This window comes from Physeter macrocephalus, chromosome 11, assembly GCF_002837175.3.
Source record: "Physeter macrocephalus isolate SW-GA chromosome 11, ASM283717v5, whole genome shotgun sequence".
Lineage (NCBI taxonomy): Eukaryota > Metazoa > Chordata > Mammalia > Artiodactyla > Physeteridae > Physeter > Physeter macrocephalus.
The window spans coordinates 35,611,906-35,625,381 of record NC_041224.1 but is presented as its reverse complement, the minus strand read 5'-3'; the positions used below and the strand labels follow the sequence as shown (position 1 = coordinate 35,625,381).

The window sequence follows — 13,476 nt, the reverse complement described above, 5'->3', positions numbered from 1 at the left end:
GGAGTTAGGTCCTTAGAGACTGAAGAAATACTGTTCTCTGAAAAGACAATAACCTGGAAATTCGACTTAAAAAAAAAAAAGCTAGAAAAATGGTACTGATGAACCTATTTGCAGGGCAGGAAAAGAGACGCAGACATAGAGAATGTACTTGTGGACACAGTGCAGGAAGGGGAGGGTGGGACCAACTGAGACAGTAGCATTGACATATATACACTATCATGTGTAAAACAGATAGCTAGTGGGAAGCTGCTGTATAGCATAGAGAGATCAGCTCAGTGCTCTGTGATGACCTAGAGGGGTGGGATGGAATTGGGGTGGGAGGGAAGCTCAAGAGGGAGGGGATATATGTATACATATAGCTGATTCACTTTATTCTACAGCAGAAACTAACACATCACTGTAAAGCAATTATACTCCAATTTAAAAAAAAAAGAAAGAGCATCAGAGAAGGAATAAAAGAAAGTAAAATTAAAAGCTTTATTTTTCTTATTCTCAATTGATCAAACAGATAACAGTTCATTCAAAATATTAACAGTAATGTATATTTGACTATGCTTAGGTGTAGATTATATATATACATATAGATATATAGATATGTTTATGTATGCTTATATATAAGTGAAATGAATGAAAGCAATGATGAAGGGATAGGAGAGAGGAATTAGGATTATTTTGTTATTATAAGGTACTCACATTACCTGTAAAGTGGTATAGTGTTATTTGAAAGTAGAGTTGGATTAGTTATAATGTAAAATTTATGGCAACCACAATAAAAAGTTAAAAAGCAATTGGCAAACTATGTAGACTCAAATCTGAACCAAAGTTTTTAGCATGAGAATAGGATATGCTACAGAATCACACACAAAGATGAAAGTGATTTTATAAAAGTAGAAATAATAAAAATATTTCAATTCAAATTATAATTTAAAACCCTGCCATCCAGGCTAAATTTTTAATGCTTTGATAAAAGGGTTAATATGAAAAGAACCTAGGGACTTCCCTGGCAGTCCAGTGGTTGAGACTCCATGCTTCCACTGCAGGGGACCCTGGGTTCGATCCCTGGTCAGGGAACTAGATCCCACATGCATGCCACAACTAAGAGTCTCATGCCACAACTAAGGAGCCTGGCTGCCACAACTAAGACCAAAAAATAAAAATAAAATTAAAAAGTTAGAAAACAATAAGATAGCAATGTCTAAAGTAAAAAAAGAAGAAAAAAATCGCTAAAAAAATAAATAAAAGAACCTAAGAACTGTAACTCTCACATCTGATGAGTTCTTCTCTTTCCCTGGCATTATCAACCTCATCTTGCCAGAGCAGAATCTAAGCATTCTAGACTTCTTTTTTTTTTTTTTTTTTTTGTGGTACGTGGGCTCCCTCTGCTGCGGCCTCTCCCGTTGCGGAGCACAGGCTCCGGACGCGCAGGCTCAGCGGCCATGGCTCACGGGCCCAGCCGCTCCGCGGCATGTGGGATCCTCCCGGACCGGGGCGCGAACCCGGTTCCCCTGCATCGGCAGGTGGACGCGCAACCACTGCGCCACCAGGGAAGCTCTAGACTTCTTAAAGGAAGTAAAAAAGGCAATAACCAAGGTGAGCCCAACTGTGAATTCTATGGTCCTAAGCAGTAGATGATCAAAGGGAAAGTTTTTCATTTTGGGTGACTCATTTGAATAGAGTATTTTGGGTTTCTTTTCCTTTGTTTGTTTTAGAGTTTTTCGCATATCTAAAATCCTTTGTTTAATGAATATGTATCTTCTATTTGAAAAATTTAATTTCTTATGTGACTTCCCTAGTGGTCCACTGGTTAAGACTCTACGCTTCTACTGCACGGGGCACGGGTTCGATCCCTGGTCAGGGAACTAAGATCCCGTGTGCTGTGTGGCCAAAAAAGAAAAAAAATCAAAAATTTAATTTCTTATTCTGTTGGCAGAATAGAAATTTTAATGCAAGGCAGAGAGGTTTTTTTGTGTGTGTGATATTATAGGTAAATTCTTTTTAAAAATGTGTTTCTGGGCTTCCCTGGTGGTGCAGTGGTTGAGAATCTGCCTGCCAATGCAGGGGACACGGATTCGAGCCCTAGTCTGGGAAGATCCCACATGCTGCGGAGCAGCTAGGCCCGTGAGCCACAACTACTGAGCCTGCGCATCTGGAGCTTGTGCTCCGCAACAAGAGAGGCCGCGACAGTGAGAGGCCCGCGCACCGTGATGAGGAGTGGCCCCCGCTCGCCGCAACTAGAAGAAAGCCCCCGCACAGAAACGAAGACCCAACACAGCCAAAAATAAATAAATAAATAAAATTTTTAAAAAAAAATGTGTTTCTAACTGAGGAATACATTTGAAATAACATCAAGAATAGCCCAGACTTCAGATTCTGTCAGTAGGTAATCCTGGATGCAAGTGTGAGTTCAGTCTTGCCAGCTCTGAGCGTAGGAAAGATATTTTATTTTTCTCAATCTTAGTTTCCTCATGAGTACAATGTGAGTAATGAAGTTATCAGTTGTTAAGGATGAAATGAGCTAGTGTGGTAAAGGGCATTTCACTCCCTACAACACAGAGCTCAGAATATTTTAGTTTTTTGAATAAAGGTCTTTATTGTATAAGGGATTTAACAATCGAAGTTACATTTATAGATGAGATAAACTTTGTAACTGTAACTCCTCACTATCACATGGAAAGTTTCTTACTTTTATAATCTGTGTGAGTTCAACATCATTATAATTTTCAATGTAAAATATTGAACTGACTTTTAAAAACTGAGCTTGAGGGAAAACCTACATGAAATGCCATGAGCACTTCCTTCTAATTGGACTCCAGCTTATTCTATTGGATTACCATTTTCCTAAAGAACACATTTAAGTCTGGCTTAACTCTTATTGTTTAAAATTATTTATTTATTTATTTATTTGGTTGTGGCAGGCAGGCTCCTTAGTTGCAGCTTGCTGGCTCCTTAGTTGCGGCATGCATGTGGGATCTAGTTCCCTGACCAGGTATTGAACCCGGGCCTCCTGCATTGGGAGCTCAGAGTCTTAACCACTGTGCCACCAGGGAAGTCCCTTAACTCTTATTTTTATTTTTCAAAAATCCCACTCAGGGAACCTGAAGACTAATGCTATTAGGTTGAACAATATAAAAGTGTCAATACTCAATTCCTTTGACCTAGAGAAATATTTTATTTTCACAACTTTTTTTTTATAACAGCAAAATGAATACAGGATCAAGAAAATAAAAATATAAAAAAGAAAAAGTAAACCACATATAATTTTACTTGCCAGAGATTAATATATTTAGCAATTTATAATATTTCCTTCTTGTCTTTTTTCAATTAATATATATTTTTATATGGTTGTGATCATTTTCTCCAATGAATATCATAGTTTTTCACTTAATATGGAAAAATAATCTTTATCAACAACTTCTTTAATGATTACATAAATCATATCTATGAATAAATCACAATTTATTTACCCATGCTGCTATTGTGTGTGTGTGTGTGTGTGTGTGTGTGTGTGTGTGCGTGTGCACGTGCACGTGCACGCATGAGAACTTGCTGACATAATACGTCATTTATGTAAAGGATTCCAAAATGTGTTTAACATATAACAACTAAGCACCTCTCTAACAGAAACTCTTGGTTAAATGTTAACTAGAAATAAATACATATGCATTTAAAACAGATGGCAACTGTTTATTTCAGTTATAGGCTTACCTAGAATGGAGGCATACACTAAGACAGTTTTATAATTAGGATTCAGTACATTAGCAACTATGTAAGAAACTCTGTACTTATCCCTTGATGTTCTAATCTGTAGATTCACCTAGTTTCTCTTTCAGCAACTTTCCTTTAAAAAAATAAGATTACTAATAAAAAACCAAAAATGTGCTGAGTTTCACTTTTTCTTTGACTTTCTTTGCCCATATTCTGGAGGAGTTTTCAAAATGGCAATAAGAAAAGAGAAATGAGTACAAATAAGAAATGACAATTCACTCTTGAATGGCATGTGTGTGAAAGTTAACCCAGGCCTTCACCATGAAGAGGGAGGCAGAAAAAGCCTCGATTGCAAGAGGTGGCCTTTTGGACAGACTTGCGTCAGAAACAGAAAGAAATGCATTGGTTTTTGCGTGCAGCTGTCGAGGAAGCAGAACTTCCTGTGTTCGAAATTCTGTGTCTGCAGTTAAATAAAAAGAAAAAAAAAAAAAGGAAGTATGTAGTGCTCTCTGCAGTTTTTCTCCTACTTTACCTAAATACTGCATATGAGCAAAAGAGACCATCAAACTGCAGATGTAGAGACAATGAACAAATGATTCAGGAAATATTTCTGGAATGTAATAATTTTTAAGAACGTATAATTTGGTGCTACAGTTATTTACTTTCATTTTACTGTTCATCTAGATTTTTAATTCCTACACATTTGCCCCTGGGAGATCTAAAATGTCTCATATATTTTTCTTCTGCTTTTTAAGGGATTTATCACTGGGCAATTCAGTGAGATAGTTTCCTTCAAATACTAGAGAGAAGGTAAGAACAGAGAAGGACATTTTATATTTCACTGCTAATAGAAGACAATTTTCTCATGAACTATTTATTTAGAATTGTTATCTCTAGCGTTCCTGCCCCTAAGGCTTTAAAAAATTTCTCTCAACTCTATTGGTATTACAAACCCAAAACATGCATAAAGATAACATCACTTTTAATTTTATGTCAGTTATCCACATCTGAAAGAAAGCTTCTCTAAATATCAAAAAATGGAGGATCCTTCAGAACAAGATACAATTAATTCCAAAGTCTACGATAAAAAATATTCTGACATTTTCTTTAATTATTGATTAATTGATTAATTTAAAAATTGAAGTATAATTAATTTACAATGTTGTGTTAGTTTCTGGTGTACAAAGTGATTCAGTTATACATAAATACATATATATTATTTTTTGTTATAGTTCATTACAAGGTATTGAATATAGTTCCCTGTACTATACAGTAGGGCCTCATTGTTTATCTATTTTATACACAGAAGCTTGCATCTGCCAATCACAAACTCTTAATTTTTCCCTCCCCGCAGCCCCCTCTTTCCCCTTTGGTAACCATAAGTTTGTTTTCTATGTCTGTGAGTCTGTTTCTGTTTTGTAAATAAGTTCATTTGAATCATATTTTAGATTCCATAAAGTGATATCATATATTTGTCTTTGTCTGACATATCATTTCATGTGATAATCTCTAGGTCCATCCATGTTGCTGCAAATGGCATTATTTCATGCTTTTTTATGGCTGAGATGTGATATATATATCACATTTAGGTTGCTTCCATGTCTTGGCTATTGTAAATAGTGCTGCTATGAACATTGGGGTGCATGTATGTTTTTGAATTAGGGTTTCCTATGGATAGATGCCCTAGGAGTGGGATTGCTGGATCATATGATAACTCTATTCTTAGTTTTTTGAGGAACCTCCATACTGTTCTCCATACAGTGGAATGGTGGAACCAATTTACATTCCCACCAACAGTGTGGGAGGGTTCCCTTTTCTACACACCCTCTCCAGCATTTATTATTTGTAGACCTTTTAATGATGGCCATTCTGACCAGTGTGATGTGATACCTCATTGTAGTTTTGATTTGCATTTCTCTGATAATTAGCAAAGTTGAGCATCTTTTCACATGCTTATTGGCCATCTGTATGTCTTCTTTGGAGAAATGTCTATTTAGGTCTTCTGCCCATATTTTGCTTGAGTTGTTTGGGTTTTTTGTTATTGAATTATATGAACTGTTTGTATATTTTGGAAATTAAACCCTTGTCAGTCTCATCTTTTGAGAATACTTTCTCCCAGTCCATAGGTTGTCTTTTTGTTTTGTTTATGGTTTCATTTCCTGTGCAAAAGCTTTTAAGTTTGATTAGGTCCCATTTGTTTATTTTTGCTATTATTTCTTTTGCCTTGGGAGACTGACCTAAGATAACATTGATACGATTTATGTCAGAGAATGTTTTGCCTATATGCTCTTCTAGGAACTTTATGGTGTCATGTCTTTTTTTTTTTTTTTAGTATTTAAAAAAAATTATTTATTTATTCTTTTGGCTGTGTTGGGTCTTTGTTGCCGCACGTGGGCTTTCTCTAGTTGCGGCAAGAGGGGGCTAATCTTTGCAGCGGTATGTGGGCTTCTCATTGCGGTCGCTTTTCTTGTTGCTGAGCACGGGCTCTAGGCACGTAGGCGTCAATAGTTGTGGCTCGCGGGCTCTAGAGCACAGGCTCAGTAGTTGTGATGCACGGGCTTAGTTGCTCTGTGGCATATGGGATCTTCCCAGACCATGAATCGAACCTGTGTCCCCTGCATTGGCAGGCAGATTCTTATCCATTGTGCCACCAGGGAAGTCCTATGGTGTCATGTCTTATATTTAAGTCTTTAAGCCATTTTGAGTTTATTTTTGGGTATGCTGTGAGGGAGTGTTCTAATTTCATTGATTTATATGTGGCTGTCCAACTTTCCCAACACCACGTGCTAAAGAGACTGTCTTTTCTCCATTGTATATTCTTGCCTCCTTTGTTGAAGATTAATTGACCATAGGTGTGTGGATTTATTTCTGAGCTCTATATTCTGTTCCATTCATCCATGTGTCTGTTTTTGTGCCAATACCATGCTGTTTTGATTACTGTAGCTTTGTAGTAGTGTCTGATGACTGGGAGGGTTATGCCTCCAGCTTTGCTCTTTTTCCTCAGGATTGCTTTGGCAGTTCTGGGTTTTTTGTGGTTCCATATAGATTTTAGGATTATTTGTTCTAGTTCTGTGAAAACTGTCATGGGTAATTTGATAGGAATGGCATTAAATCTGTAGATTGCTTTGGGTAGTATAGCCATTTTAACAATGTTAATTCTTCCAATCTAAGAGCATGGGATATATCTTTCCATTTCTTTGAATCACCTTCAATTTCCTTTATCAATGTTTTATAGTTTTCAGCATATAAGTCTTTCACCTCCTTGGTCAGGTTTATTCCTAAGTATTTTTTTTTTTGATGTTCTTTTAAAAGGGATTTTTAAATAAAATTTCCCTTTCTGATATTTCATTGTTAATGTAAAGAAATTTAACAGATTTCTGTATGTTAACATTGTATCCTGCAGTTCTAGTAGTTTTTGTGTGGAGTCTTTAGGGTTTTCTATATATAGTATCATGTCATCTGCATACAATGACAATTTTACCTCTTCCCTTCCAAGTTGGATACCTTTTATTTCTTTTACTTGTCTAATTGCTGTGTCGAGGACTTCCAATACTGTGTTGAATAGATCTGACATTTTATTAAATATGAATCTGTGTGGGAAGGGACATAACTACCCAATAACAACTATCATGAAACTGAAGGAAGGGAGTAAAAAAGAATATATTAAATACTATACACTGCAGTACTGGATTTTAAAGAAACTCAGAATAGTTCCCAAAGGTTCTCATTTGTTGGATGGCAATGAGAGAAAAGAATTTATGTAAAATGTAGCATTGAAAAGGGCCTTCTGTTCACATTTCCTTGTGATCAGATTTGTTCATCTGCCATCACTGAGAGTGTAGACCTTAGTAATAATGGGTAATGCAGGTGTCTCTTATTTTAATGTAAACTCACTATAAGAAATTCTTAATAAGATGACGGTGTAGAATGTGACTAAATTTTGTCCTCCCTAAAAAAGTGACAATGTTGAAAAGTTATCTCTGATAAGAGGTTGGAGGATGATTATAAAAATGCAGATGTGCATTTCCTGGTATTTTCTATGTTTAGATAAAGAAGAAGGAGATAGGCCTCTACCTGGAGTTAACAGGTCTGGTGGTGTCTGTTCAGAGGCCAGGAATCATTTAACACTCCGCCAAAAACAATCAGAAAGGGGAAAATGAAAGTAAGGAAACCAGGGGTAAAGAGAATAAGGGCGCATGAAGAGAAAGAACATCTGATAAACAAACTTTCACAAGGGTCCTTAGAACAGTAGAGACAAAAGGACCTCTGGGAACAGGTGTGAGGGTAGCACTTTGGAGATCGTAGAACTTTGGTGCCAATGGGAACCTGAAAAGGCAGTGAGTAAACCTCCCTTATTTACAAAGGAGAAAACCGATGCCTGGAGAGGTTGCTGTGACCACTACCCACATATATTCACATTCATTTTTATTAGCTTCAATTGCCCAATAGTTATATTTTTTTGGCTTTTTATATAAATTTTTGGATGTGAGCTATGGAGAGATTGCAGGCACAAAATCTCCCTCTACACTGACTAAAGAAATCAACGGAAAATAAGATTCTAAACAACTTAATTTTATTAGTTTTCTGAAAACATATATTATTTCAAGTAAGGGACACATAGTGTTGTGGGAATAACCAGTCTCTTAGGCTAGTATTATTAGTAATTTTTTCCTAATTATGAAAAAAAGATTTTTTAAAAAGAAGATATCTGTAACCCAGAGAAATGTTCACTGTTAACATTTCCTTCCACAGTATTTCCTTTAAATATTTCACAAAATTGAAATCATATGCATCGGTGATTTTATATTCCTTTCCAGTCAATAGTTTCTAATGCTGGATTTTTATCTTATTTCGACTTTATTTTATTGGTATTACAAAAAACATTGTGATGAATCTCATTCATTAATTCATCAAATAGTTTTGAGTGCCAAATATTTTTGAGTTACAAATATTTGGAAAAAGTGTCTAACCCTAAGTGGTTACAAACCTCACTACCAACTTCCTGCCTCCTCTTCCCCCCCCAGTTTCCCCCCCAGTTTCATTCCAGCCCCAACCCTGGGTGAAGTTCAGGTCTCCTATGCCAGATCTGTTTCTAAAAATGTTAAAAAAAGGAGAAAAAGGGATTTGGAGAATTGTGTTATCTCTGAACAAAGCCATGCTTGCAATCCATTCATCTTGCTGTAGATTAATATTTCTTATTTGGAGTGTCAGCCACTTGATATTGACTTTCTGTCTATATAAATTCTTGCTGTGCCAATCCTAATGCCCTCCAAGGTACGCAGATGCCTCAGGCTAACTAGGGACCTCATGCATGAAAATGCAAAGGAGAAAAGCTTGTTAATGTGCTTCAAAAATATCACCCCAGGCATATATACCTGCCTGTTTCTCACACACACACACACACACACACACACACACACACACACACTCATGCGTGCATGGCCAGAGAGAACATTACTTGGCTCCTCTCAGGGCTTGGGAGACCTGCATTTACAATATCCTTTATCCCACAGCCCTGAGCTATTAACCTAAGTATAACATGATTTAATTAACATGTAATTTTGATTAACGTGCATTAAGAAGGACTACAGTACCTGCGTGACAGAGCCACTGGTATTATGTTATTTAAAAGCAAAACGCTAGTATCTTGATAGTACCCTCTCAAGTGCAATGAGACCACCAATTTTGTCCGTGCCACTTTTGCATTTACCATATTCATTGGGTGTCTGGGTATGCTATGGAGACCAATTAGCTCGTTAGTCTATAAACTCTAAGGTAAATATATCATTTCAATAATCTTGTCTTATGGAGAAAAATAGAGAGCGCCAACTTAGATTGGGGGCTCACTTTTTGGAAAAAGTGACAATTGAATAGACACCTGAAGAATGAGTAGGATTATCCCCAGGGAGACAGGGGAAGGATGTTCCAGAAGGAGGGGACAAACTTTGTACTGTTCTGATATGGGACAAAGGTTAGTGAGGCAGGAATGAAATGTAGAATGAGGTTAAAATTAGGAAGTAGGTAGGGGCCAGGCAAAGCTGGGCCTTGTGAGCCAAAGAACAGGGTTTGATTTATTCAAGATGCTGCAGAAAATCATTGACGTTTTTTAAGCTGGGAAGAACAATTTGTGCATACATTCTTGCTTGTCTTTCAGAAGATATATTTAGGATAGATTTCTAAATGTGGACGTCTGGGCTTAAAGATATAAATATTTTTAAGGCTCTGGTATTTCAACCGGTATTCATACCAATTCAATTTCCTATCAATAGTGTATGAAAGAGTGACCATCTCGCTAACCCTCAATAGCATTATCATTGAAGAATTCTGCCATTGAAGAAAAGCAGTGTTGTGTTATTATATCATTATATTACTAGGGAATTTGAATATTTGTCAATATTTATTAATAATTTTTATTTCTTTTTTCCTAAATTATCCATGGCCTTGTTTCTATTTTTGGTGGTGTGTGTGGTATTTATCTTACTGATGTGACATAGCTTTTTATATTTAAAGACTATTACCCTAGTTCTTATTTCTTGCATATATATATATTCTCCCAGTTTGTTTGCCTTTTAATTTTACTTGTACAGTCTTCCTCACCTTATAAGAGTAATTTGTTATCAAAAAAACATTATTGTAAGTTGAAAATGCAACTACTATTATTTTAAATTAGAAAAGGTGATATATATATATATATTCCAAAGTCCCCATAAATGAAAAACACCAAGTCTCATTGAAATAGACCTATTTTACTTCACTAGTTTACAGTACTTGTGATAACACAACATAACAATTTCTATTCACTAATTTCTGTATAATGTGCTGTTCACCTGCATTCCTGAAGGTTTTTCATAGTTATTCTGTACATCACACTTAAGACTATGTTCTCAAACAAAGCATACATACAGTATTCAATGTTTATGTAATTCAAACTTTAATGCAAAATAGAAACATAAAACCAAACTTTAAAGAAATAAAAGCAACACTTTCAGGAGCACGTGCATGAGCTTGTTATTGCTATGTACTAGCAAACCAGGAACACTCTGAGATGGGAGTTTAGCAGGATACCCGCAACTCTATATAACTGTGAAGTCACCCTCTCTAAACTGGTCCTAAAATATCTGAATTGGTCTTCATTATGTGAAGAAAGTGGGGAAAAGGGTATTAGAAGAATCTCCTTATAAAGTATAAAAGTTGTAACCCTAATGGGCATATTTTAAAATAGGTCTATATTTGTTTTTGACATATAGGATACATAAATTTTTATATAGTCAAATTTATCACTCTTTTCTGATAAAAATCATTGCTTTAGAGCTTAGGATATTTTTCTCCACACTAATATTACAAACATTCACCTATATTTTCTTCTACCTTTAGAATAATGATTTTCAGTTTATATATATGTATTATTTAAGTCATTTGGATTATTTTAAAGTGTGGAGTGTAAGGTAAGGATATGATTTGATTTATTTTTTTAGAGACAAAAATTCCACACCAACCTGTTGAATAATCCATGCCTTCTCTATTTACATAATATTTCTTAAAGCAGAATCTGGAAAAAGTGATGTGCTGATCAAGTCAGACATTACTTAACTGTCTAGTGTTAGTTGGGGTTGGGGAAGAATTAGGAGTGCTGTGTGGGGTCTTTCTTTGGGTGGTGCTAAATCTCTGAAACATGGCCAAGTTGATGTAAACCATTCCTCACAGCCCACTACTCTTCCTTTTCTCTCTTTTCCTTGACACCTCAGTTCCTTGCCTTCTCTTTGCAGTTTGGCAGATAAATTCATGGTATAACCTAAGTTGTATGGAAATAACTATTTGGGTCTTCTGGGCCTCCTTCCAACTCCCAACCCCAAACCTCTGGCCCCCAGACCATCTCCCCTGCCTATTGGTTATTCAGCTGGGGGGAAAATAAGGTAAATAAAACTGTTCTGAAGGGACTATAGGGCCAAGGGTTAAATTCTAGGCAAAACCAAGGTAAAATGACATAGAATATCTGGGTACAGAAATAAAAATGATGGCTAAAAACTTTGTAGAAAAATGTGCAGTTAGGGTTAGTGACTTCTTTCCTAAAATGTAAGTTTCCTTTTATACATATATGACGTCTTCCTTGACTGGCCTCTGTGAAATATATAGAATCATGCAGTCCTCTATTTTACGGATGACTTAAAAAAAAAGATGATTTACTTAAAGCTATTCATTGTTAGAATTCCTGGTCCCGCATTCAAACCAGGCATATGGCTTGACTTTTTTCTGACATCTTTTAATCCCTATGCTCGATTTTAATGGCTTATATTTATCCATACAATTAAAATGAGTTTAAATTATTTTGTGATGTCTCTTGAGATAACCAAAATCTCTCTGGGATGTATTAGAACCAGGGCTATGAAATACTATGTTTCTTCCACTGGTGTACATCATAGAACTCCTATTCAAGTACCACCCATTTCTAAATTCTAACTTAGAGACCAGCTGTGAAAGATTGTTGAATTGGATTAGAATCCCCAAATTTCTTGGACAAGTGTCTTCCGGTGATTTTCAGGTATATATGTCCAAAGAGAATCAGAGTAGGAAGTTTTGGCTGATAGGTCTTCCTTCCAAACTCCTATGGACAAAGGTCATTAGAGAAAATATGTGAAATCTATTAAGTATGCTTATCTCTGAGACTTTCTTAATCCACATATGGGGATCTTCTCTTCTTAGATCTAGAATTATAAACTAAGAAAGATAACCTTCTCCTTACACAAATTGGTAGTGTTTTTGCCAAAACGGTAATGGGTGGTCCCGTTCTTTCTGAAGTCCTGTTTGTGCACGTATGGAATGAGGAATTCAGCATATTCCCGCAATTTGTTTCGTTGACAGAATTTAAAAGGTGTTAACACCATTTTACCGATCTTGCCAATTAAAAAATTAATGCTCCTCCAAGACTTTGCCATTCCGACGGTGACTCTAGGCAGGTACGAGGCACTCGAAAGCAGGCGTCGGCCGGGCAGTGCCCGCAGCCGCGGGTCCGAGCTGACGATGCTGCGGGCGCCGGATCTTTGTGCGCTCCGCTCCCGGCTCCCGCGTGCCCGCACGTACGTAGCTTTCACGTGTGTGTTGATATGAAGTGCATGTGTGGATATGTAAGAATATGCTCAAATTTGGGGAGAGGCGCGGAGCACAGGACGGCGGGAAGGTGGGTGTGGGCGTGCACGGCGGGCCGGGCCGGGAGGGAGCCCGCGCCGAGCCCGAGCCCGCAGCGCGGCCGGCCGGCGGGCCACACAATAAAGCCCGGGGGCGGCAGGCGGGCGGCGGTGAAGAGGCCGGGCCGGCGAGCGGCTGCCCCGCTCAGCCCGCCATGTGAGCGGCGCCGCGGCCTCGCAGGACGCAAACTTTCCCGGCGGCGGCGGCGCCTCAACTCCGCGCCCGGCCACGGCCCGCCGCTCGGCGAGGAGACACCGTAAGTGCGGCGGCGGGGCCTCAGCGCTTCCCTCGCCGGGTGCTCGCGAGTTTCTGTGGTGGAGGCTTGTAAACATGGCGCCCCTGAGGCGCGGAGCCGGAGCGGGGAGGCCGGGTCCGCGGAGCCGGGGAGCCAGGGAGGAGGCCGGGCCCGTGGAGCCGGAGGTGGGGAGGTCGGAGAGCCGGGGCGGGCGGCAGGGAGGCTGGGTCCGCGTAACCGGAGGCGGGGAGGCCGGGGAGCCGGCGCGGGCGGCAGGGAGGCCGGGCCCGCGGTGGCTAGGAGGCCGGGAGACTGCAGCCCCCCCGCTCCCCGCCGGCCTTGGCCCGGAGGAG

The 13,476-nt window shown here is 38.4% G+C and overlaps 1 protein-coding gene across 9 annotated transcripts in view; it reads left to right on the top strand.

Moving 5' to 3' along the window:
• The first annotated feature begins 12,671 nt into the window (after positions 1-12,671).
• The window catches only part of ZMYND11 (zinc finger MYND-type containing 11), a 134,152-nt gene continuing 133,347 nt past the window's right edge, over positions 12,672-13,476 (top strand). For 2 of the 9 annotated variants that reach the window (XM_024129571.3, XM_024129570.3), the window contains exon 1: positions 12,990-13,144. The gene's annotated coding sequence lies outside the window, so the exon portion shown is untranslated. Of the gene's footprint in view, positions 12,780-12,856; positions 12,881-12,983; positions 13,145-13,242; positions 13,309-13,476 lie in introns of those variants that run through there. The other 7 variants (XM_024129567.3, XM_028495613.2, XM_028495615.2 and 4 more) reach the window with 7 other exon arrangements.